Source organism: Rattus norvegicus, chromosome 15, assembly GCF_036323735.1.
Source record: "Rattus norvegicus strain BN/NHsdMcwi chromosome 15, GRCr8, whole genome shotgun sequence".
Classification (NCBI taxonomy): domain Eukaryota; kingdom Metazoa; phylum Chordata; class Mammalia; order Rodentia; family Muridae; genus Rattus; species Rattus norvegicus.
The window spans coordinates 16,191,299-16,205,120 of NC_086033.1; the positions used below are offsets into that span (position 1 = coordinate 16,191,299).

Sequence of the window (13,822 nt, forward strand, 5' to 3'; positions counted from 1 at the left end):
ATATGAGATTTCTGGCTTGTTAATGCCTTTTAGTTTAAAAATAGATTCAACAATCTATCCTTTTATCCGTACTATTCTTGTATTCTCCTTATATTCCCTCTTTTTCCTTTTCAACATTTATCCTCCTACATAAGAAAGAAAGGAGGATTGGGAAAAAAGAAAGATAAAAGTCCCAGAGTCTAAGTTTTTTTTTGTTTCATTTTTTTTTTATTAACTTGAGTATTTCTTATATACATTTCGAATGTTATTCCCTTTCCCGGTTTCCGGGCAAACATCCCCCTCCCCCCTCCCCTTCCTTATGGGTGTTCCCCTCCCAACCCTCCCCCCATTGCCGCCCTCCCCCCATAGACTAGTTCACTGGGGGTTCAGTCTTAGCAGGACCCAGGGCTTCCCCTTCCACTGGTGCTCTTACTAGGATATTCATTGCTACATATGGGGTCAGAGTCCAGGGTCAGTCGATGTATAGTCTTTAGGTAGTGGCTTAGTCCCTGGAAGCTCTGGTTGCTTGGCATTGTTGTACTTTTGGGGTCTCGAGCCCCTTCAAGCTCTTCCAGTTCTTCCAGAGTCTAAGTTTTTATACCTTGTTTTCTCTCTGACCAATACCATTAAGTTTGTAGTCAACACCTTTTTAATAACAATCATCCACCACCCATAGAACGATCAAATTATCCATCTTGCCTTTCCAGAAAGGGGTGTCACTCTCTTAAAATTCCTGCAGAATTTGAGCTATAGTCTTCTTTTGGGAAAATGGTAAAGTCTTAAGAAAGCGAGCTATGACACTTGTTGTTTAGTTTCAATGTGCTGTGAAAATATAAGCTTAAATGAAGTCCCGATTGGAACAGTCTTCAAAGCTAGACTGATTGCAGCCAGCAGCTTTCTTTGAAGTTGTCCTGGAAGCAATTTTCATAAAACAGCTCTTAAGGCAGTCTGAGGTAGGATCGGGAAGGATGGTGGAATAAAAATGTCTCAGTGTCTCAGCATCTTTTTCAGTGTCATCAAGAATGAATCTTGGTCAGCAGCGTTTCTTTGGTCATTTTTCCTCTGTGAACATAGAAGCTTTTAGAGGCAATATACATTTCTGCAATCACATATGTATGGAATGGCAAATGCGCACAAGTCAGTTAAGAATTATTCTCTACTCTCTATTCAAGCAGGTGAGTCATCTGTCTTACTTTATAAGTCAGTTTGGAATGTATAAACAAAGAGTAATATAAATTTTATTTATGTCTGTTGAAAAAATGGCAGGATAAGTCCTGAGAATTCTATAGCCAGGGATTTATCAGCTACATATAGCTAAAGTCATGGCTGGAGACATTTTCATTTCTCAGCAAGTCTCAAAGTTACCTGTTTTGTTGGTCATGATGATTTCTTTCTTCCTGTCTGGAGCCAAGACCTTCAGGGGGGGGGTCTTCCTGGGTCATATCTGATTTTTATCAGTTTGGAAGAAATCAAGATCTCCTCTTTTCCTGTGGAAACATAGACAAAGCCTCTCCCCCCAGTGTAATACATTTCCTTCCTCCCTTTGGAAGTTAAGACATCCTTAATATACACAGGCTGGTTAAGTTCAGCAGGTTTTTTTCCATGATCCAGTGTCTCTCAGTAGTTGCAGTTTTTTAAGATTCACTGACATTTAAAAAATATAAAATTAATAAGCATCGTGCAATCTTTCTCTGACGGTCTTTGTTGCCCATTTTTGTTTGTTAAACATCTCCATTAATTTATGACTAGCTCTTTCTATAACAGCTTGTCATGTAGGGTTATGTAGTATACCTGTAATATACTTTATATTATAAAATGTAAAAGAACTGTTTCATTTTATTAGAGACATATGCTCGAGCATTGTCATATTCATTTGTGAAGATATTCTCATAATTTCTATAACTTCTAATAAATGTATACTATTACAGAATTAGTCTTTTCAGAACTTGATGCAGTTGCCCATTGAAACCATGAATATGTGTCTATAGTATGGTACAAATATTTCAGTTTCCCAAACTCTGCAAATTTAAACATATTCATTTGCCAAATTTTACTTCTTTGTATACCTTAGGGTTACTCCATTACTCCAGGTAATGGATTTTGATTATATAAAGAACAAATAGGACATTGCCTTATAATTTCCTTGGCTTGTTGCCAAATGGTTAAAAACTTTCTTTTTTTATATCTTTTGTATTAGCATGGTGTTTCTTAGGAAACTCTGAAGCTTCTAATATCTGATCAGTTTCGTCATGCTAGAGAGCCTGTAAATCTGTATGCGATAATTGTTATATACAATCGATGGTTTCTATTTCTAATCATTTGTTGTTGTTAAATTTATAGTGAAGTTAATTCAGAATCGTCCTGAATACAGTTTCTATATACAAAACAATTCTTTCCTTCACATTCAGAGTCAATTACTATATTAAGAAAGTCTGGAAAATCTAATGACACCATAAAAATTACATGCAGTTCTGATTTTTAATTTAATCATAAGAATTCTCAAACCATCTTTCTGTTTTACAATTTATACCCTATATTTCCTGATTCATTTGCATCAGTATAAAATGTAGAGGCTACAGAAATTGGAGTCCTGTACAGTAGATGAGGGAGAATCCATTTGGCTCTTTTTGTGAATTGAAGTTGCTTGCTTTTTGGATATTTATTGTTAATTTTCTCCAAAAAAATTGCTGCAAGCTCTTTACCAACCTTCATTTTCTGCTCATAATGAGGCAATCTCAGCATTAGTACAAGGAGCCACGATCTCTGCTGGATCTATTCCTGATAATTGAGCAAGTCTCATTTTTCCTTTCAGAATCAATTCAGAAACCATTTCTATATAGATTTTCAATCTTTCGCATTGTGTGCTAAAAAACATCCATTCTGAGAAATAATATTCCCTTTGCATAAGAATACCTGTGGAAGAATGAGTAGAAATCAAGATAATGAAAATACAGGTCATCTTTGGATCAGATAATTGATATGTGCATCTCGTATTTTCTTTTTCTTTTCTTTCCTTCCTTCCTTCCTTCTTCCTTTCTTTCTTTCTTTCTTTCTTTCTTTCCTTCCTTCCTTCCTTCCTTCCTTCTTTCTTTCTTTCTTTCTTTCTTTCTTTCTTTCTTTCCTTTCTTTCTTTCTTCTTTTTACTAGAGCCAGTTTGTTTTCCACATCAGCTGATAATTTTCTCGGACTATTTAAATCTTTACCACCTTGTAAGATTTGATACAAATTATTTAGCTTTTGAGTAGTCAATATGATTTTATGCTGTAGCCAGTTAATATCTCCCAGAAAAATATGAAAATCATTATGAGTTCTTAGTTGGTCTTTCCTGATTTGTACTTTCTGTAGTTGAATCTTTTGTAGACCTACCTAGATAACTAACAGAATCTCCTTTTTGTATCTTTCAGGAGCAATTTGCAGTTCCCAAGAAACCAAAATTCTCTTTATTTCATCAAACATTTTTTTTTTTTGTATTTGTATCAGTCACCGAAACATCATCGATATACTGGTAAATTATGGACTGACGAAACTGCTTAAGCATTATTTCTAATGGCTCTTTTACAAAATATGGACATAAAGTAAGACTATTCAACATTCCTTATTGCAAGACTTTCCAATAACTCTTCAATATTAGACAACTTCTATTTAAAGTAGGTACTGAGAAAACAAACATTTTCCTATTTTATAAGGGGTTTGTGGAAAGCAATCTTTTAAACCAATCATGATAATAGGCTACTCCTTAGGTAACAAGGAAGGCAGTAGGATTCCAAGCTGTACAGAACCACAGTAATGGGCACTTTGTATTTTTATATTTCCTGCAATTTTCCAACCACAAATGGCTTGTGAGTATTTGCTTCTATATCTGCAGTACTTTTAATTCATTTACAAAAGGTTATATCCAGCACTTAATGTTCTATAGCATTTTTTTTTGTATTCAGAAATAATGTTTCCAAAAGCCAGAGATTCAATTAAGATTTTTCTAGTACTCGACTCTGATATTGGCCTATTTAGAGGTATAGTTAAACTTCATAAAATGTCAGTGAAAGGTTCATTTGAACCCTGGATTATTTTTGTAAACGATTCATCTCAGTCATGTTTAACCTTGTTTCAAGCACTCAAGGCTATTATATGACATTGCTCTACAAATGCATCATCAAGGTTAATCTATACTCTTAATTCACAGTGTGGACCTTCACCTAGTAATTGATCCCTGACGATATCAATGCCTCTAGTCCTATTTTGTTGTTCCACGTTCAAAGCCTCATCTTTTACCACGTCAGTCATTGTAATTGAGTACCAGACTCTAGGATGGCTGTCATCGAATCTCTCCAATCCTTCGGATTTATACAATTCTGTGTGGCCTAGTTATTAAGTATCTGTTTGACCTATGCTGAATGTCAGCCATATATTGTTACTACTTCCTTGAACCTTTTAAAATCTTGTGCCTCCATAGGTTGCTACTGGAATTTTTGATAATCCTGTATATTTCCCTCATCTCCTCCTAATTCCCTTATCACAGCTGGGAAAATCATTTTAGGTTTTATAACATATAAACTGGCATTTTGCAGTCCTGTTACAAAATGGGGGGTGGGCGGGTAGCAGACAGTGTGTTTTGGCTTTCCTGTCTCTGTCTATATCTTAGTACTTCAATTTTATTTATAATGTTTGTAATTGTTTTTCTAAGACTTGTCTCTAACTTTCATTATTTTTCTTTTCCTGTATCTTTATGATCTTAATATTCTCCTCCATGTGTTTATAAACTTTTCTATTTTTTCCTCTAATGATTGCCCCCAATTTTAATTTCCTCCTTTTGTTTCATCTCTAAAATCTTAGCATTTTCCTCAATCTTATTTATAAATTTCTATAATTTTTTTCCTCCAAAGATTGTTTCCATATTTCATTTCTCTCATTTTGTTTCATCTCTGATATCTTAGCATTTCCCTCAGTCTGATTTATAAATTTTTGTAAATTTTCTAAGACTTTTGTCCATTTGTCATACCTTTCTTATTATTGTTTTTCAAAAGCCTTCTTCCTTGAGAAGACAAAGACATCCAGTATGACTATTAAGGTAAGAATGAGGATTGTTAATGTGATAAAAGCCATAATCAATAATATGTCAGTTTCAGTTAGGTCATTTTTCTCTCTTTTTCTCTTATCTTTGAAACATTTAAAAGAGCATTAGATAAACTACAAAACCTCTGTGTTATTGTGGCTCTCATCTTTATATGCCTTCTTTCTTTAAATTTATTATTTTGAAATTATTTGTCTTTATTTATGATATTTTATATCCAGATCCTTTTCTTCTAAACATTAAGACATAATTACAAATCTTCTTTACCTGGTCAGAAGTCCTGTTGTGCTTGGACCTTGTGTGTGTGTGTGTGTGTGTGTGTGTGTGTGTGTGTGTGTTCTCTGTCTCCCTCTGCTTTAGAGCTCAGATCTGGTCCTTTTCCTCACAGGAAGAAGTGGAAAGGATCATGTGACTAGAAAATCTGCTTTTGACTATCATTATCCTGGCCCCTTTTAAGATCTTGACATGTCATACTGAGTCAGTGCCTGTGTCCTCTGTCCAGTTTGGAGACGTGGCACCACTCTCATGGGCTGAATGGGCTAAAACTTGTGTTTCTCCAAAACTTACATATTGAATTCCTAGCATCAATGTGATGATGGTATTGGCCCTGTGTGACACTAAATGGAACTATGAGCAAAACCAGTACCTTTTAAAAAGTATTTTTAGAAAGCTTTCTTGTTCTTTTGATACCACATGAGCATCTAAGTCAGCAACTTTGAAGAGGTCCTTCATCAGAATTTACAATGCTAGAACTGTGACGTGAGATGTTTATTCCCCAAGACTGTGAGAAATAAATGTTTGTTGTTCAAGCTACACAGTTTGTGGTACTCTGTTAGAACAGTAGTCAAACTGAGAGCATAAGAGGGAATGCCAGAAACAGAAACATAGAGTATGCCAGGTGGCAACAGAGGCAGAAGTGAAATGGTGATTCTACAAGTCTGGGCAGGCCGAGAGTTGACTTAAAGAACTCGAAGCGAGAGAAGAAGCAAGGAGCAAATTCTCCCTCCCTGCCTTCAGGAATGCACCATCCTTGCCAACACCTTTAGTCTGGACACCTACCCCCAACATGAGAAGACAATACATTTCCATTGCTTAGACTACTTCTTTGATATACACGGTTATGATAGCCCTAGGAAAGAAATATACATTAATGGCAAGAATATTTAAAAATAATGATAGAGAATGAATCATAGGTTAAAACCCTTTGTTTTAAAGACTCTCATTAGCTCTCTTAGAAATCTTCCTGTATCTGGTGATGTAGAAGGCTGAGCAGAAAGGAAGAAAAGTTCTGATTTCAGGAGAATTAGCCATGAGTGATCAACTGGGTCCAATAGGATATCGATCCAGGAGTACCAGGACTGGACTGTGCTTTGTTATGGGCACCACGAAGTCCCAGGCCATTGACATGAGAACATTTCAGGGGAGCTAGAGGAAACGGAACTTATGATAAAGAAAAGATCATTGTTCTCAGGTGTTCATTCTCTGTGTAAGGATGAAGGAATCATGCAGACCTAGGTGTGTGAAGTACCACAGAGATAGGGAATGACTAAGGTGTAAAGGGTGGCAAAAAGGAAGGTTCAGTGGGTAAAGGGGCTTACTGCTAAGCCTGCAACCTAAACTCAACCCCAGAACACACATGGTGTAGAGAGAATCATCTATGCTAGTTGTTCTGACATCAGCACGGTAGCACTTGAGTGCCTCACTAACTAAATAATATAGAAATGCTTTAAAAGGAAGCGTAATATATGTTTCTGTGTAAATGTATAATTTTTAGGAGGCAGGGGCTAGAACCCATGGCTTTGGTCATGTTAGACAAGTACTCTGTCACTAAACTGCATCCCCAGGCTCAATATTATTTTTATTGTGGTTTCAGATGTTAATATTGACATACATTCTATAAAGGTCAATAGTGAAGAACTGAAGGCGTCAAACTTGAAACTACTGTTCAAGCTGGCATGAAATGACCTGCTCTTGGAGTCGAGAACGATATAAAGTGTATAAATGCACAGCTGCCTCCTGACACTTCCTGGGAACTTACTACTTGACACACATGCCCCAATTGTTCCATTTCATTCTTCCAACCATACTCTGAAGTAGGCTCTTGGTGCCTTCATTTCACAAGTGAGGAAGATATGGCTGTCGCAGTTGCTCTTAGAATAATGCCTGCCCAAAATGATGGAACTAGATGACCGTGACTTGAAATCTCTAAACCTGAGCCAAAATAAACCTTGTTCTGTTCTGTTGATTATTTTAGTTTTTTTTTGTTTCTTTGGTGAAAATCTAACACAAGGGGAGAGCCAAAAAGTCTTTTTGTTAAGTTTGGTCAAAGTCTGAACTTGGTGAGAAAGGTTGTGTGTGTTTAAAAGCTAGTGGCTCCAACAAGCGATCAGTGACCCCTTCCCCCTTGTAAACCAAGGTGAAATGTTTCACAATACCTGTCTTTTTATATGTATATTACATGCATATGCGTCTATACATGCAACTTATGTATATTGACCTTATTATATCAAGAATGTACAATCAGGAAAAAATAAAATATACTAGCAAATACTCATGTTGGAGATTGTAGCTAAGATGATTAACAGTTTCTGCTCAACAGGTAGCCAAGAGAATATTATTGTCAAAACAAATAGATAGTCTATCCTGATAAATAGAACTGACCTTCGGTTCTGCCCATCATCGGCCCAGGAGGAATGCTTACATTCATGTAATGAAAGGGCACACACAGAGGTCAAGTTCATGTTTCTAAATGCAAGTTTCTTTAGTCTACCTAATATAGCTAACATTTATTAGGCCCCTTTATTTTTATTCTGAATAAGGCATAGGCCAAATCATATGTTAATGTTAAATAAAATAGAAACAGACTCTCAGTCTACACAGGGGAATATCTTGCCATTTTTTTAACCTCATTTGAGTTTTTTTCTTCTCTTGTTTTTTTTTTTATTTAGAGGCTAGAGACAAGGACAAATTTGGCAAGAAGTGAAGACAAGAGTCAAGGAAGTTATTTTTTTCAATTATTAGATTGCTTTCCAAGCATTCATGAAGCTCTGGTACTGATTCCCATTACTTTATAGTACTGGGTGCAGTGGTACCCACCTGTGGTCCAAGCACCTAAGAGGTGGATGCAGCCGATTCAGAAATTCAAGGTTATCCACATACTGAGTTTGATACCGCTGTGTTTGAGACAGATGATGCTCTGTTTCAAAAAACAGAAACAAAACACCTCTCCCAACCTGAATTTCTATCAGTGCCTTTGATGTTAGATATAATAATTAGACTCACAACTCAGACTTAGCTCTTATCCTGGCCAGTCAAAACACCTTGTGTGAAAATATTCATTTTGAAATAGTAGAAAAAAAACCATGTTTATTGCTATTTTTTCTGGTAAATATTTATAAGGGAAGTTTGACTTCCAAGGTAAGAGAGTGTCCCTGGACAGTCTAACAGTCTTAATGTGTTTCTTCATTTCTTGTGAGGCACCAGACAGAGCCATAGTAAAAATATTTTCCTCTGCATTCACCAGCTTTCTAGAATAGTAGTGGTAAGGGTGTTATATAAATCTCGGAGATAATGAAACCTGCCTTACTTCCCTCACAAGGCTCTTTGGAAGGATAAAACAAAATAATATCCATGAGTGTTTGTTTGAAAAGAAAAACATGTTGAAAAAATTTAGGATCGTAAAGCTCGTACCTTGCTTGACATGTTATTTTCCACAATGTTCATTGTTTATCAGGACTTTTCACACACGTGCTTGAGAAGGAAGCACCACAGTTCCCCTTCACCTTCTTCAAGAACATACAACTGTAAGGGTCTGACAGTCACTGAAAGAAGACCCCAGCATATGCAAAAGCAAAGAGCGTTTATTCTGCAGGAAAAGTCAGTATTCAGGGGTAAACCACACAAAATGGTGATGAGCATGAGGGAATCCTGGGGGTGGGGTAGCTCCTTTTAAAGAGAGTTGGGGGTTTTCCAGTTGCAGTTGGATCACCTTTGTCAGGATTGGTTGAGCTTATGGTATGGGATATTTGTCCACTTCTGATTGGTTCATACCTTAAGGGAGAGAGGGTTACCTTATAGGGACTTTTTCCTTATGTGTTGTAAGCCCCTGGCTGGATGTTGGGGCAGTTGCTGATTGGCTGCCCGTTTCCTATTGTTTTTCTGAGAAGCTTGGTCTGTCCTTCTTGGGAAATTGAAGCTTAAGGCCTAACATGGCTGCCTGTTGTAAAACGGAGTGGGTTCGGTCCTCTCACAACTTCCATTTACGTAGATTTTTAATATGAATTTCAGTTTTTCATTTTTCTTCCAGGGTGGGTTTAAGATAAGTACATAGCACACTCACTCTCTGAGGGCATTTAATGTCTGAACAAATTTAAACAGCTCTAATGAAGGGACATTGCTGGAAGTAACATCTTCAGTCCACAGCTTGGTGAGATATGACAACACTTGTTTCCACACTTTGGGTTAATTTAGTGGCATCTACTCCCTTTTTTTCTTCTCTGAAATGAGGGCTATCACAATTCCAGACTTCCCCGTTCCAATGTATCTTATTAGTATTTCTTCTGAGGCAACGTTAGTTTTTTTTTTTATCTTAGTCTGTAATTTCTTAGATATCAGACAGCAGTCCATTTGCACACTGAAGATTGTAGAAATAATGTAATAATACATATTTGAATAGTTTTCATTTTTGAACAACATGTAGCTCTCTATAAATACAACCAAAGGCAGGAAACTAGAAATGAAATGAAAATGTGGGCTGTATATATCTGTCCCTGAATGCTGCTTGGGTAAGAAATAAGTCCCCGGGTGAAAGAATAAGTCCCCAGTGTGAAAGCAGTGTGAGCAAATCTAAGTGACTCCTATTATCATAAGACTGCATTGACGTGTTGTGAAAACTCCACAAAGAATTCCATAAGGACCCTCTGATCTCGGAGGGCTCCCGGGGTGCTGCTGCAGAGTGAGAGGGTGATATCTATATATGTATATTTTGATCTAGTGGCTTCTGCAGCATGCTCACAGTCAGTTTACTGATAGAAGAGGAATCAGATTCTTTGGATAAAGTATTATGAATGAGACTTGAAGACAAAAGTTATGACATTCCCTGTGTGGACTATCAGATCTGCAAAAGCAGCTCTTGCATACACTACTTGTGTGGTTAATAACTCCTCCACTTCCTCTTGGAAGCCTCCACATGACCCCGAAGTCCTTTCAGCACAGTCCTCCAGGCAGGCGTGATAGACACACAGAATGACATATCTGTAAATGTTCATGAATCTTCCTGTAGAACATTCCACACAACAGTCTTTTATTTCCTTGGAAGGTACACCACAGATACTTCTCCTGTCCTGTGTGGTCCAGAGGATGTGCATTTAGACAGCAGAAATCTGAATCCTGCCTGCAGTGGGCTTCAGTTTAGGAAGTGAAAAACAGAAGTCAACATTTATTAGTCGACATTTATTTATGAATGCATTATTTAGAGAGCCTTCCTGACCCAACCTGGAGCTGGGCCAGATATTTCTCCTGTGTCTCTCCTTGTCTCCTGTCTCAGGCAGGAGTTATCTAGACAAAGTTGATAGAACACTACAATAGCAACTGCAAACTTCGGTTTTGGTCATGGATTCATGTATGTTGGGAAAGTTGCTAAGAATTCCTCAAAAAATAAAACATAAAAGCCAGGTTAGGTGGCTCATACTGGAATCCTAACATTTAGAGGACTGAGGTGTCAAGATGGTGAGTTTGAAGATAACCTGGGTTATGGAGTGGGATCCTGACTTAAACAAAACAAAACAAAACAACTCCATAGAGTTATTGAATGACTCAGCAATTCCAGTCCAAACAATTAAAGCCACAAGCTTAGATATTTGCATTGCAGACTCGAACATCCATTAACAAGTGAATGGATAAGCAAAATACAGGATGTCATACAATAAAATGTTATTCAGACTTTAAAAAGAATGGGGTACTGACTCAAGCTGGACAGTGGATTGGTCTTAAAATATGATGGTAAGTGAAAGATGTCACCTACAAACAAAAACAAAAATAATTGTGTGGTTCCACCTAGAGTAGTGGCAGGATGTGGAATAGAGATTCCCAGAGGCTAAGTGCAAAGAAGTGATTAGTAGAACTTCTGTTTGGGAAATTTAAAAGTTCTGCAAATGTGTTCTGATGGTGCTTAGCAGCACAGTGATTATCCTGATGTTTGAATCACATACCTAAAAGGTACTAAAAGAGTCTATTTTATTCGATGTATGTGTTATTGTATTATTAAAAAAAACATTCAGGTTCCCAAAGAGCTTTTATTTACTTGAAATACATTTATCTCTAATTGCTGAATTCAAATTAAAATGGAAAAACTACACTAATTATTTCATCTCATATTAAAAGAGTAAAACCATCAAAGGTTAATGTAACCTTTCTCTAAAGATCAAGTAAATTATGAGAAGATAGGCAACACACACTTGGTTATTTTAAACAGATAGATTCATTGTGTTAATTTTTTTCGATTTATTTATTTTGTATTGTGATACGAGTGTCATGTTTACATGTATGTATAGGGACCATAGGTGCCTGGCTCCTCCAAGGCCAGAAGGCATTGAATCCCCTATAACTGGTCAATGATGTGTTGGTCTGGTTTGAGGTCTCTGGCTTCTACTGGGTCCTCACTGGGACTCCTCTTGGATATCCTGTTGTCTTGTATCATGAAGATCCTATAATTTTAGATCTGTACGTCTGGCCTCTTTATACACTCCCGCAGTTCATCTATCAGGTAGATGTTGGGGTGGGCCAATTCAAAGCCCTGGGCCTGAGAGGTATGTGAGCTGGTTAGTCCACTGTCTCTCTCAGACTCATGACTTGGTGGGGGACTTACCACAACTCCAGGTCCAGCTCTACCCTGCTGCCCAGGTGAGGTACAGGGCCTGCTTTTCTGAGAGTGGTAGCCAGTGAGGGACATGGCCAATTCTCCCACTCTCATGACCCTGGGGGCCAGCTCTCCTGCCTGCCGTAGATGGTAAAGTAGCTCTCCCTCAGATGAGCTACCACCCAGAAGCCCTTCATCCTGGCTCATCCACAAGGCCCACATCTGGGGCCAGCTTTACTGTGCTTCCCAAACAAGGTGCAGAGTCTGCAGCAGGTGAGGAGCGGGGCTCCTGCTTTGATGATCTCCGGACCAGCTCTGCTGCCTGTCATTGGTGGCAAGGGGCAAGAGGAGGGGCTGGTCGTTTCCCTCTCTCCATGCTTACCAGATAAGAAAGAGAGGCAGCTCTCCCACACTCATATCTTCAGGATGAGCTCACCTGTGTCCCTGATATCTACAGTGCTGCTCTAGTGAGGAGTAGGTTTGCTCTCCCAAGTGATAAAGCTGGCAAGGGTCAGAGACAGCTCTCTTGCTTTAATTACCCCAGAGCAAGGTCTCTGGCATGCCAAAAGTGGTGAAGGCCAAGGGAGGATGAGGGTGAGTAGGATGAGAATGATGATGAGGAGAAGGGGGAAGGGGGGAGGAAAGATGGGGGAAGGGAGAGGATGAGGAGGAAAAGAAGGGGGAGGGGAAGGGAGGATGGTTGAGGGGAGGGAAGGAGGATGAGGACGATGAGGAGGAGGAGGAGAAGAGGGAGGGGGAGAGGGAAGAGGAGGAAACTACCTCTCCCCGTCCATGCCACTGCTCAGGAATTGAGTGGTAGGGCCAGGTCCCTTATGCTTATATCCTTAGGAGCTGGCTCACCTACAACTCCCACAACGTGCATGGCCATTCTTCACAGCTGACGAGGGGTAGGGCCAGCTCTCCTGCTCTTATGTTTCCAGGGCAAGCTCTCTCATGATGCCCAGGTGGGGGGTGGAGCCAGTCCCTGCATAGCCCTTAGATTTTAACATGCCTCCAGGTGGCAGCCTAGGCCTAGGATGTTTGCCTAGCCTTTGGTGGTAACAGACCTCTGCTGTAGCAGGTCCATAAACCCCAGATGTGGCCATGGGTAGCAGCACAGGCAGGATCCCACCATGGTCCCAGGTGGCATCACCAGCTACTCACATAATGTTGTTCCTCACTACCCTCTGATTTCCAGTTCTGCCTCACTTTATATTGCCCACATCCCCTGTTTCTCTTTCTTTTCCATTTCTTGACCACTTATTTCCTCCTCTTAGTGGCTCCTGGGGTCTCTGAATGTCTGGGGTCATCTCAAGAGTAGTCTAGAGAGTGCTATGACAAAATTGCTCATTATGGTGCTGGGCAGGGGTCACATTGGGTATGATCTTCCCCTGCGGCCTGCATGGCACCTGATTGGTAGTTGTCTCAGGCTATCTCCCTGTACATGCCTGACGGCACTGATCTGGTGATTCTCAAGCTTGTTTTCTTCAGGACATGTTAGACCACCAATCACTCAGATGTTCACAGATAAGAACACTGAGTATAGACATAACCTATCTCCTCTCTGTCATTTACTGTGGCACATATGACACAGCAGCCATAGCTGCAACATGTCTAGGGTCAGGCATTTTTAATTTTTGAGAGGACAACTCATAGAAATGTCTGGACACAAGTCTATCTTAGATATGGCTATAATAAAAAAATACAATAAAGAGAGCGGCTAAAACAACAAGTATTCTTTCTTCTGGTTTGGAGGTGGGAGTCCAGGGTCAGGATGGCATCTGGTAAGGGCTCTATTCTAAGTTGTGTACATCAGACCCCTTTATATATTTTAATGTATCAGAAGGATGGCAAAAGGGCTCCCTGGGGTTTTCTTTCATGCAGTCAGGGTCTCACTATATAGCCTTGAGTGGAACAAT

General features: G+C 39.0%; 1 non-coding gene across 1 annotated transcript; it reads right to left on the bottom strand.

Moving 5' to 3' along the window:
• Positions 1 to 13,396: 13,396 nt before the first annotated feature.
• LOC120097238 (small nucleolar RNA SNORA17) lies at positions 13,397 to 13,528 on the bottom strand. The gene has a single exon (XR_005494466.1). It is a non-coding gene; the product is annotated as a small nucleolar RNA SNORA17 (small nucleolar RNA).
• Between the last annotated feature and the right edge of the window lie 294 nt (positions 13,529 to 13,822).